Here is a 12,724-nt window from a genome sequence, read left to right as displayed (position 1 = left end):
AGATGGTATGTTAAAAAGCAGAGACATTACTTTGCCAACCAAGGTCCGTTGAGTCAAGGCTTTGGTATTTCCAGTGGTCATGTATGGATGTGAGAGTTGGACTGTGAAGAAAGCTGATTGCCGAAGAATTGATGCTTTTGAACTGTGATGTTGGAGAAGACTAATTAGAGTCCCTTGGACTGCAAGGAGATCCAACCAGTCCATTCTAAAGGAGATCAATCCTGGGTGTTCATTGGAAGGACTGATGCTAAAGCTGAAACTCCAATACTTTGGCCACCTCATTCAAAGAGTTGACTCATTGGAAAAGACTCTGATGCTGGGAGGGATTGGGGGCAGGAGGAGAAGGGGACAACAGAAAATGAGATGGCTGGATGGCATCACCGACTCGATGGAGGTGAGTTTGGGTGAACTCCGGGAGTTGGTGATGGACAGGGAGACCTGGCGTGCTGTGATTCATGGGGTCGCAAAGAGTCGGACACAACTGAGCGACTGAATTGAACTGACTCTGGAACATACAGAACTCTAGTCAGTACTTAATGACCTACATCATAAAAGAACCTGAAAGAAAAAAGATTGGATACATGTATTTGTGTAACTGATTCAGTATGCTGTACACCTGAAACTTACCCAACATTGTAAATCAAAGTTATTTCAGTAAAATTTTTAAAATAAAAAATAAGTAAATGCTCTTGTCTAGTTTCCTGTCCTGAATGAAGGCCCATCACTGATTAAAAAGGAAAATGTTTTGAGGAATAGATGGAAAACACAGTCAAAGAAAACCTTAAGAGATCTTTGCCGAAACTTAGCTGGCATAATTATATTTACTTCATAAATTTTCTGTGATTGTTTTTAGTCAATCATGTAGTGTACAAAACTATGACATAATCATTAACTCCACAACCTAACATCATTATTTTAATTGTGCACACATTTTAAATAATAGAATGAGGGAGTATGAAGTCATATTCAGGGAATGAGCAAAAGGGACAGAGACTTAGAGAAGAACCACCAGCAGCTACTGTGTGTGTAAAGTTATAGACAGAAGGAAAAACAGCAATACTATGTAACCACACACACACACACACACAATCTTTTGGAGGGAAAAATTTCATGAAGAACTGTATAAAAAGGAAAAAACTTTGAGAATATTTTAGTTCAGCTAAGGCTGAGAATATCCGTCAAAGAGTATAATGCTCTCTCATCCAGAGCAGAAAGTGTTATTACTGGGGAGCTTGATCAGTCCTGGGTGTTCATTGGAAGGACTGATGCTAAAGCTGAAACTGCAATACTTTGGCCACCTCATGCAACGAGTTGACTCACTGGAAAAGACTCTGATGCTGGGAAAGGTTGGGGGCGGGAGGAGAAGGGGATGACAGAGAATGAGATGGCTTGATGGCATCACCGACTCTGTGGACATGAGTTTGAGTGTAATCTGGGAGTTGGTGATGGACAGGGAGGCCTGGTGTGCTGTGATTCATGGGGTCATGGAGAGTCGGACGCGACTGAGCGACTGAACTGAACTGAACTGAACTGAGTGCCCCTGGGTGAACAAGGGAATGTGGAGAGCTCCTCTTTCTGAAGAAATATCAAGGAATGTATGCAAGTAAATTCAGACAGATATCCAAATCTAGTGGGTGATGGTGGGTAGCTGCAATTAGGACTATAGTATAGCTAATTAAAACAAAGATCATGGCATCTGGTCCCATCACTTCATGGGAAATAGATGGAAAAACAGTGGAAAAAGTGTCAGACTTTATTTTTTTGGGCTCCAAAATCACTCCAGATGCTGATTGCAGCCATGAAATTAAAAGACGCTTGCTCCTTGGAAGGAAAGTTATGACCAACCTTGATAGTATATTAAAAAGCAGAGACATTACTTTGCCAACCAAGGTCCGTTTAGTCAAGGCAATGGTTTTTCCCGTGGTCATGTATGGATGTGAGAGTTGGACTGTGAAGAAAGCTGATCGCCGAAGAATCGATGCTTTTGAACTGTGGTGTTGGAGAAGACTCTTGAGAGTCCCTTATACTGCAAGGAGATCCAACCACTCCATTCTAGAGGAGATCAATCCTGGATGTTCATTGGAAGGACTGATGCTAAAGCTGAAGCTGCAATACTTTGGCCACCTCATGCGACGAGTTGACTCACTGGAAAAGACTCTGATGCTGGGAAAGGTTGGGGGCGGGAGAAGAAGGGGACGACGGAGAATGAGATGGCTGGATGGCATCACCGACTCTGTGGACATGAGTTTGAGTGTACTCTGGGAGTTGGTGATGGACAGGGAGGCCTGGCGTGCTGTGATTCATGGGGTCGCGGAGAGTCGGACACGACTGAGCTACTGAACTGAACTGAACTGATAGCTAATTAAATGGAGATATGAAATTCATATTTGGGCAGTTCATTTATTTTTCAAACAACTTTATGGATTATGAGTGTCAACTCAATGTGTGAGATTTTACAAGTGATTGGATTATGGCAGTTGGGTTCAGAAGCTTCAAGGTTTGACTCCAGCCATTGACATCCTGATGTGTTTTCAATTCTGCAAAAATCTAATCATGTGCAGGCAACTGTTTGCCCACATTTGATAACTCTATCATTTGGAGGAAGTGGGCGTGGTCTTTGGAGAATATATCAAGCATCCAGCAAAGACCCAAATTCATTCTTCTCTGGAGCCCAGAGCTACTGTGTCTGGAATTGCCTGAGTTGTGGACACTTTTGAAAGTCATCTGCAGGAGATGAGCACTTGAACACTGAACGGAATTTTTATCAGAATTACTTACTCAAGAGGAGTAGAACTTTTCATCAACTGTACCCAAAGGTGAGTCTGATCAAGGTAAAATGTAATTCTGCTATGTTCACTTAAAAATGAAACCTTAATGGCAATCATCTGGAGAAGGAAATGGTAACCCACTCCAGTATTCTTGCCTGGAGAATCCCATGGACGGAGAAGCCTGGTAGGCTACAGTCAACGGGGTTGCAGAGAGTCGGACACAACTGAGCGATGGAACGGAATGGCAATCATGGACACAAAAGGTAATTTTTTTTTCTATCAGTAATATCTGTATGTGAGCACTGCATCAGGCATTTATTCCCTGTGGTATCTGTAGACAAATAACTTTTTACCCACGTTATGTCAAGCAACTTCCTTATAAAATGTGGGTAAAAATAGAAAATTAGTGAATATTATTGAGAAGATTAAAATAGTTGATCCATATTAAAGGTGTTAATCCAATGCCTAGAAACACATATTAGAGTCTCCTTTTATTAGTTTAAAACCATCATGATAATTACTGCTACAATCTAGAAATGATTATATTCACGATGAATTCTTGGCCAGTTTCTAGCCCACTCTACACACGTCTTCTTTCTACTTTCTCCCCGTTCATCAACTATCTCACATGATGCACATATCGGTCAAAGACTGGGTTGTATACCATTGAAAATTACATGGTCATCTACCAGAAGTTCATAAATCTCCTCTCAACAATATTTTTTTCCTATAAATAGATCTGTGCAACATGGCTTCGCTGCTCATCATTTTCAAAAGACACCTTAAAGCTGAAGCTATACTCCTTCAAATAAGCAAGAGGTTTTAGTCTGTCTCTTATTTTGACCAAAACTAATTTCTCAGCTTTGGAAAGAAGTAGCCTCTCCCATTCAACTACTCATAGACAGGGAAGATAACAGAAATCATAGAGTAAAAGCAAATATTTCATCACAGTGCATGATACCTGAAAGTATATCTTCATGCCTACTTTCTCTTATCCAAATACTTTCCATATACTTGCTTACTTGCTTGGGTCTTGTCCAAGCAAACAAGTAATCTTCTTTGATTTCTAAAATGACATCAAGATTTAAAATAACTGTTACAGGAGTAGTTGTAATATGTTGGTAATATAGGCTGTTTAATCTGTCTTATTCCATTACCTTATACATGTTATTAGACACTTTTAGGTCTTAAAAATGGTTTCTACAGACATAAGTATTTATAAAACACATAGGACTCCTGATATGTTCAATAAAATGTGTACATTTAATACTCTTTACACAGATGAACATGAGTTAGATAATTTGAATAAGTCAAAATTGCTTCTCAGAGAGGTCACACTTGCTAAACTTTTTTAGAGCCATCACCTTGCAGTCTAGAAGTGAAGTGTTCAGAAAAAATCCAATCAACCAGTAAAGACTTCCAATTTTGGGCAAAGAGAAATAAAAAGAAAAAGAAGTGTGTGCCTCCATTAACTACATCTCTGGAATTTCTAGTGTAGAGAGGAATTTCTTGTGTGTAATGACATTTTTTCCTTTGGTTTGAGAAAACAGCTGTTTAAGTTTTTACTGATTATTGTTGTAGCCTGAACATTGTCAGTTCAAAATACAACGTTCGTTGATGATCTGAACTGATTCCAAAAAAATTGTTTTCCTGAACAAGAAATGGCATAGTTTTGTTTTGTCTTGAAAGGAGTAATTTTGCTATTTAAGTTGGAAGAAAACACTGACCTGTTTACAGTTTTAGGATAGCAGAGTTAAAGCCAACATTGATTATATTAAATTTAAATTATTCATAAACAATTTTATTTGTCTTTAAAAAAGCGTATATGTCACTTCTAAGGCGGAAGACATAGAGAAAGTGAAGAGATGGAGGATATGTTAGTGGGGATTTCAGTTCAGGAAGAATGGAGAGAGAGAAACAGAGACTCACTTCAGTATCCTTCCCTGGAAAATCCCGTGGATGGGGGAGCCTGGTAGGCTACAGTCCATAGGGTCCCAGAGAGTCGGACACAACTGAGCTACTTCACTTTCACTTTTTAAAAATTAAAATTAACTATGTGCTTCTGTAACAGTCAGCTAACAAAAGTGACTTTGGAGTCATCCTAACATTTACCCTCATGTCTAACCTTTAAGCTTTTTCATGTAATTTAGGTATGATTGAGATTATGGCTGGGTTAAACAGAGTTGCTAGGGACTCTCTTATCTAATTTCATCCTTTGTATCACATCAGGAACCCAACCTGTCTGTGGTCACTATTTCCAGGTTTGTCCTTCTGTTCAGTTCAGTCACTCAGTCGTGTCCGACTCTGTGCGATCCCATGAATCATAGCATGCCAGACCTCCCTGTCCATCACCAACTCCCGGAGTTTACCCAAACTCATGTCCATCGAGTTGGTGATGCTATCCAGCCATCTCATCCTGTCATCCCCTTCTTCTCCTGCCCCCAATCCCTCCCAGCATCAGAGTCTTTTCCAATGAGTCAACTCTTCGAATGAGGTGGCCAAAGTATTGGAGTTTCAGCTTTAGCATCAGTCCTTCCAATGAACACCCAGGACTGATCTCCTTTAGAAGGGACTGGTTGGATCTCCTTGCAGTCCAAGGGACTCTCACAAGTCTTCTCGAACACCACAGTTCAAAAGCATCAATTCTTCGGTGCTCAGCTTTCTTCACGGTCCAACTCTCACATCCATACATGACCACTGGAAAAGCCATAGCCTTGACTCGACAGACCTTTGTTGACAAAGTAATGTCTCTGCTTTTTAAATGCTGCCTAGGTTGGTCATAACTTTCCTTCCAAGGAGTAAGTGTCTTTTAATTTAATGGCTGCAATCAATATCTGTAGTGATTTTGAAGCCCAAAATACTAAAGTCTGACACTGTTTCCACTGTTTCCCCATTTGTTTCCCATGAAGTGATGGGACCAGAGGCCATGATCTTAGTTTTCTGAATGTTGAGCTTTAAGCCAACTTTTTCAGTCTCGTCTTTCACTTTCATCAAGAGGTCTTTTAGTTCCTCTTCACTTTCTGCTCTGGGGGTAAGCAAATATCCAAATTGCAGTTCAAGACAAAACTTTCTCCAAATGCTATTATCCCTCATCTGAGCCTTAGAAAGACTTTGTCTCTTGTGTGTACTCAGTCTCTCAGTCATGCCCTACTCTTTGAGACCCCATAAATTGTAGCCCTACAGGCTCCTCTGTCCATGGAATTTTCCAGGCAAGAATAATACTGAAGGGGGTTGCCATTTTCTCAACCAGGGAAACTTCCCCACTCAGGGAAAAAACCTGCCTCTCTTGAGTCCATGAATTGGCCTGTGAATTCTTTATCTCTGAGCCAGTGCTCTTACCTTCTCTATTTCTTTTGTTTCACTTTCAGAAAGATGGATTCAGACACACTGCAGGTCTTCCAGAGTGAGCTCACCTGCTCCATCTGTATGAACTGCTTCCTGGACCCCATCACCATAGACTGCGGGCACAGCTTCTGCCGTCCCTGTCTGAGCCTTTGCTGGGAAGAAGGCCAGACTCCAAGGAGCTGCCCTGAGTGCAGGGGAATATCAGAGATATCAGATTTCCAAACCAATATTGTCCTCAAGAGGCTGTCTTCCCTTGCCAGACAGGCCAGAGCTGACCATGACCAAAGCTCTGAGGAGCAGATCTGTGTGACACACCAGGAAGCCAAAGGCCTCTTTTGTGAGGCTGACCAGACCCTGCTCTGTGGGTCCTGCTCTGAAGGCCCCGAGCACGCAGCTCACAGCCACAGTCCGATACACAGGGCTGCTGAGGAGTCCCGGGTAGGTGATGCCTCTAGGGCAGTTTGGGATCTAGAGGCTCCTAAGTCAGACAGGAAGACGAGTATGCTATGATGCTGATGGGGGTGGATGGAGATAGTGGAGGTGGGATTTCTGAATGTGGATCCTCACATATAATGTGTCCTTTCAGTGTTGTTGCCCAATTGTCCACATGTGTGGAAATGCAGCATCCAAGGGTGGGTGACAGCAGGACCACAGGCTTCTGATGGGAGCTTGAAGCTTTCTTAGTCAGGCCATATTAAAGTGTGAGACTCAGTTTCTTAGGAAATAGATTCCATTATTGTAAAGTTCCCCCAGTTCTCTAGTATTTACTTCTGTGATTTTGATATCCAGTATTAGAATCAAATTAGAGTAATGTGGAAAACTCTGACCACAGCATTCTATGCAAGATTTCCATGTAACCAACAACTGCCTTTCTTCATCAAGAATAGGATGAAATTTATAGTGTCATCTTCTGGGTCACTAAATCTCATGAGTATTTTGCAGGAGAAGCTTGTGAAGAGAATGAGATCTCTCTGGAAACTGAGAGCAAAAATGCAAATCAGTCTGAATCAGGAAGCTAATAAAACTCAATCCTTTGAGGTAAGAATATAAAATGTTCCTATTTATTTGTATAGACATTGATATAATTCTAGATTTTAGGTCCATCTAAGTTCCCATTAAAGGATATTTGTCTCTTCCCTGGAAAAGTAATAGTTTAAAACAATTTGCCAGTAATCACAAGTAGAATAATTTAATGCAAATTGCTTTTCAACAGTGTGTTGAAACATAGAGACATTTCTTTGCAGACAAAGGTCTGTATAGTGTAAGGCTATGGTCTTCCCAGTGATCATGTATGGTTGTGAGAGCTGAACCATAAAGAAGGCTGAGCACCAAATAATTGATGCCTTTGATCTCTGGTGATGGAGGAGACTCCTGAGATTTCCTTGGACAACAAGGTCAAACCAGTCAATCTTAAGGGAAATCAACCCTGAATACTTGTTGGAAGGACTGATGCTGAAGCTGAAACTCAACTATTTTGGTCATATGATGTGAACAGACAATTCATTGGAAGAGTCCCTGATTCTGGGAAAGATGGAAGGCAGAAGAAGAAGAGGGTGTCAGAGGATGAGGTGGCTGGACGGCATCACCAATGAATGATCATGAACTTGGGCAAACTCCGGGAGATGGTGAGGGACAGTGGGGCCTGGAGTGCTGCCGTCCATGGGGTCACAAAGAGTCAGACATGACTAGCCAACTGAACGACAACTACAACAGTGCAAGTTAGCTCAAAGAAAGCTAGTAACAAGGAAAACCAAGGCATGGAAAGTATTCTTAGGCCAAATTCTGAAGATTTGAATAGACTTTCTCAGACATGGAAAATAAGATGGCATTGCACTAAGAGTGACTCTGAAGGAGAAGATAAAAGTATAGTATTCAGTTCAGTTCAGTTCAGTTGCTCAGTCATGTCCGACTGTCCGCGACCCCATGAATCACAGCACTCCAGGCCTCCCTGTCCATCACCAACTCCCGGAGTTCACTCACCTCCATCGAGTCGGTGATGCCATCCAGCCATCTCATTCTCTGTCATCCCCTTTTCCTCCCGCCCCCAACCTTTCCCAGCATCAGAGTCTTTTCCAGTGAGTCAACTCGTCGCATGAGGTGGCCAAAGTATTGGAGTTTCAGCTTTAGCATCAGTCCTTCCAATGAACACCCAGGATTGATCTCCCTTAGAATGGACTGGTTGGATCTCCTTGCAGTCCAAGGGACTCTCAAGAGTCTTCTCCAGCACCACAGTTCAAAAGCATCAATTCTTCGGCGATCAGCTTTCCTCACAGTCCAACTCTCACATTACCTAGAGGAAAAATAGAGCATATTTTATGAACTGTGCTAGATGCGGTTTATCTCATAAAAGAATATTTAGAAAAATCAGGGTAAGGAACAAGAGAAAAACAAGATTCAGTTAAGAGGGGAAATAATTCTTGGAGTAATAACCCTGAAAAATCCTCCTAGGAAGGGAACCTGGGTCCCTTTAGATGGTTTTATTTAAACAGGGAAAGACACTAGGAATTCAGAGAAAGGACAGACAGGAAGGACCAGCAAATATTCAAGATCATTAGGTGTGTGAGGCAGAAAGCTTGTCAAGAACATTCCCAATGATATTAAGGAAATAATATTCAATGCTTTCTTTTGAATGTGAGCATAAGTAATGTTTTGAATCCACTATTTCTACAGAATTATGTGGCCTTGAGGAAGATCATGATTACAGTTCAATATCAAAGGATACCTCTGTTGCTTCATGAGGACGAGAAACTGCATCTGGAGGCCCTGGAGCAAGAAGCCAAGGAGATTTGTCAACAACTCAAGGAGAGTGTGTTCACAATGACTCAACAGGGAGAAAGTCTGAAAGAAATGTACAGAGAGCTGACTGGGATGTGCCACAAGCTGGACATGGATCTGCTCCAGGTGAGAAAGGAGGGTCCATCCTCAGAGAGAGAGACACTCTTCTAGAAGAGCTGCTGTGACACTGAAATGTTGCCTCATACATGGTTACTCTCGGCTGAGGGATGGTGCTCCTTGACTCCCATTATATTTCTCAAATCCCTCTCTCATCATATCCTGGTAATATTTGAAATATTTTTGCTCTTTTCCTAGCTCACATAGGACCAGATTTTCCAATGTGGTCAGGAGTACTATCGAGACAGATGACCCCAAATCAGCAAAATTCTGTGACCAGGGTACAGTTAACTTTCTTGGAGTAAATCTCAGTATATGTTCTGCTAAACCCTTATCACTCTCCGTTATCTCACACTTCCTGGAGACACAGAGGTTTTGCCTGTTTTCTATGCAAGATTGTTAGACATGGTCGTCAGTTCCAATGCATTCTATAAATCCTTTTTATGCGTCCCTGTTTTGCTTCAGTTGTTATCACAGATGGTGAGATCTCTCCTTGGGAATAGCATGGGCAATGAGTGACACTGGAAACCTAGATGTTGCTGCATCATTGTGCACACATTCTTCCTGGCTTCCTTCCTTCCTTATTGTGCCCTGAGGAAGCCCATCATGTTTTTGTTTAAGCTCTGTTACTAAGATAGCTTCTGATTGTTCCTTAGAAGAGAATGAGAGAGTAATACCTTTTCAACAAACGGAAGTAGGAAAGAAGATTTAAAAGGACAGAAATCTCATGATTAACATGGTCTTTTTTTCCCTTGCAGTCCTTGGGAAGTGTCCCTTCTTGCAGGAGTGAGTCAGAGCAGCTGCACCTGCCCCAGCCTGTAGTTCCTGAGCTCAGTGTGTGGCCCATCCCTGGACTCATAGACTGGCTCAGACAATTCCAAGGTAACAGGCAGCCCTCTGGTGGGGGACCTGAAGGCTTGTCTCTGTTCATGTTCTTGCTGTGACTTTTCCTCATTGCTCAACCTGTGGACTCTAGGGTACCCTAGAGTAGACTTCCTGTAGCTCAAACGGTAAAAAAAAAATCCACCTGTTTGGCAGGAGACCAGGGTTCGATCCCTGGGTTCAGAAGTTCCTCTGAAGAAGGGAATGGCAACCCACTCCAGTATTCTTGCCTGGAGAATTCCATGGACAGAGAAGCCTGGGGGGGCAACAGTCCATGGGGTCGCAAAGAGTCAGACGTGACTGAGCAACTAACACATACATCCTTATAGTAGAATAATAATACACAATGTTGGGTTGGCCAAATAGTTCTTTTGGTTTTTTCCCATAAGATCTTAAAAGGAAGAAATCTTGGCAAACTATATATATACACTTGCTTTTTTCCTAGATAAAAAAGTTTTTCTCACATATATATCTGGTATCTAGGAAAAAAAACCAAGTAAATAATGGGAAATGATAATTGATATCCAACAGCAGGCTGGCATGCTGTTGACTATTTCCTTGAAATCTATAAGTCCGTCTGTACATTTGGTACATTCCGACACTGTTTCCACTGTTTTCCCATCTATTTCCCATGAAGTGATGGGACCAGATGCCATGATCTTTGTTTTCTGAATGTTGAGCTTCAAGCCAACCTTTTCACTCTCCTCTTTCACTTTCATCAGGAGGCTTTTGAGTTCCTCTTCACTTTCTGCCATAAGGGTGGTGTCATCTGCATATCTGAGGTTACTAATATTTCTCCCAGCAATCTTGATTCCAGCTTGTGCTTCTTCCAGCCCAGCGTTCCTCATGATGTACTCTGCATATAAGTTAAATAAGCAAGGTGACAATATACAGCCTTGACGTACTCCTTTTCCTATTTGGAACCAGTCTGTTGTTCCATGTCCAGTTCTAACTGTTGCTTCCTGACCTGCATACAGGTTTCTCAAGAGGCAGGTCAGGTGGTCTGGTATTCCCATCTCTTTCAGACAGGAGTTGGTGATGGACAGGGAGGCCTGGCGTGCTGTGATTCATGGGGTCGCAGAGAGTCGGACACGACTGAGCGACTGAACTGAACGGAACTGAAGTTTTAGGGAAGGGAGGTTATCACTGGTTGTGAGATATTTGGAGAGTATTAAGTTGGTCTATAAAATGATTTGTAATAAATTCAAAACAAATTTTCTGGACATTGAACAAAATCCACTATATGATCAAGTTTATTACAAGCATAATATGAAATTTTATAAAATTTATTAGCAAGATTGGCAAAGTAAGTTGGCAACTTATTTTAATAGATTTATGCTTCTTTTGTTTTTCAAGGTATACTGGCAGAAAATTCTCACAAAGAAACCACTTCAAAAAATATGATTTTTCAAAAATTTTAGTTTAATTTTGAATTCTTTAGTGAAAATCCTTGTCAGGAAAAGTGATCATTCTTCTGGAGTTATCATTGATATTATATTTATTATTGAACATTTTCTAACGATATGGGCAAACTACTTTTTTTTCCTGATAGTGAATTTTTATTTCATTGCTTATTTCAAATGTTCCAGGGAAAGCAATGGCCAAAACTAAGCAGTAGGTCTCCTGGATAAAAATCACGTTTTCTCCCATTTGGTCTGGCTCAAATCTTCTTCTGATGAAGACAGACAAGAAGATTTTGGACTGCAAAAGATTCCTCATGCTCTCTTGCTGTCTTGCCTCCAAGTTCTACTCGTAAGCTAACAAACTCAGACACTGGATAAAGCTCATGCCCATCAGGAATTCAAAACACCATTTGTTAATATAATTTTTTTTCCCTTTTTCCTACAGTGTACATTGTGTTGAATAATGAAGAAGTCACTCATCACCTCCCTGTGTTGGAAGATCTGAGATGTCTGCTGGCTGGTCCTGATGGTCCTGGGGTTGATGACACTCCACCAAGATCTAAATATTTTCTTGCCTGGGGAGCTGAGTCATTCACTTCTGGTCAGCACTACTGGGAGGTGGATGTGGCGGGCTGTTGCAACTGGGCCATTGGGCTTTGTAATGACTCTTGGGCAAGGGAAAGTGACATGACCCTTGATTCCAAGGGAATTTTTCTACTTCTTTGTATCAAAGAGAACAGTCAGTACAGTCTCTTTACCTCGTTCCCACTGTTACCCCAATATGTCAAAAAGCCTCTGGGCCAGGTGGGAATGTTCCTGGATTATGATGGTGGAATCCTGAGCTTTATCGATGTGGCCAATAGTTCCCTCATTTGTAGTTTACTCTACTGCTCCTTCTCATCTCCGCTCAAACCTTTTCTTTGCTCTGGATACCCATGATCAGATAGAGGTCAAAACTCTGATCCCAAGTGTCAGGAATGTGAATAACTGAGGTTGTTAGCTAAGCACCCACTTTACTTTCTGAAACTTCACCTTTCTTTATGAAGTGTATTGTTTGATTTATTTTTAAGTTTGATATGTTAAGTGTGTAAATTTATTTCTGTTTTCATGAAATAAAATCTCTCTTGGAATACTATGTCCTGTGTGTTCACTGGTTTCTAGTCTCCCTGGAGATCAAAGAACACCTGTCATGCTTTCCTAGCTTTGTGTAGTAAAGCAAGAATACAGGGTTCTTTTTGACTGGCAGGCTTGGAATTCTCTTCTCTCTGCTATGCATCTCTAACATCATTTTCCTTCATGTCTCTGTTTCAAAATCATTATTCACAGATATATTGATAAGGTTACCAGACTAATTAAAATCACCTTGTTGGATAGACTCAGCACATCTTATATTTTTCTTTGCAAAGCTCACAGCCTAATATTGGCCATCCTATC

At 41.3% G+C, this 12,724-nt stretch overlaps 2 pseudogenes; both read left to right on the top strand.

Moving 5' to 3' along the window:
- Nucleotides 1-6,140: 6,140 nt before the first annotated feature.
- LOC129549085 (tripartite motif-containing protein 64 pseudogene) lies at nucleotides 6,141-9,059 on the top strand (annotated as a pseudogene).
- Nucleotides 9,060-9,410: 351 nt separating this feature from the next.
- On the top strand, nucleotides 9,411-12,229 carry LOC148773908 (tripartite motif-containing protein 77 pseudogene; annotated as a pseudogene).
- Nucleotides 12,230-12,724: the final 495 nt, after the last annotated feature.

Source organism: Moschus berezovskii, chromosome 25, assembly GCF_049115385.1.
Source record: "Moschus berezovskii isolate FMDL1 chromosome 25, NW_MosBer_1.0, whole genome shotgun sequence".
NCBI classification, from domain to species: Eukaryota; Metazoa; Chordata; class Mammalia; order Artiodactyla; family Moschidae; genus Moschus; species Moschus berezovskii.
The sequence above is the reverse complement of the archived record's forward strand: the minus strand, read 5'-3'. Positions and strand labels throughout refer to the sequence as shown.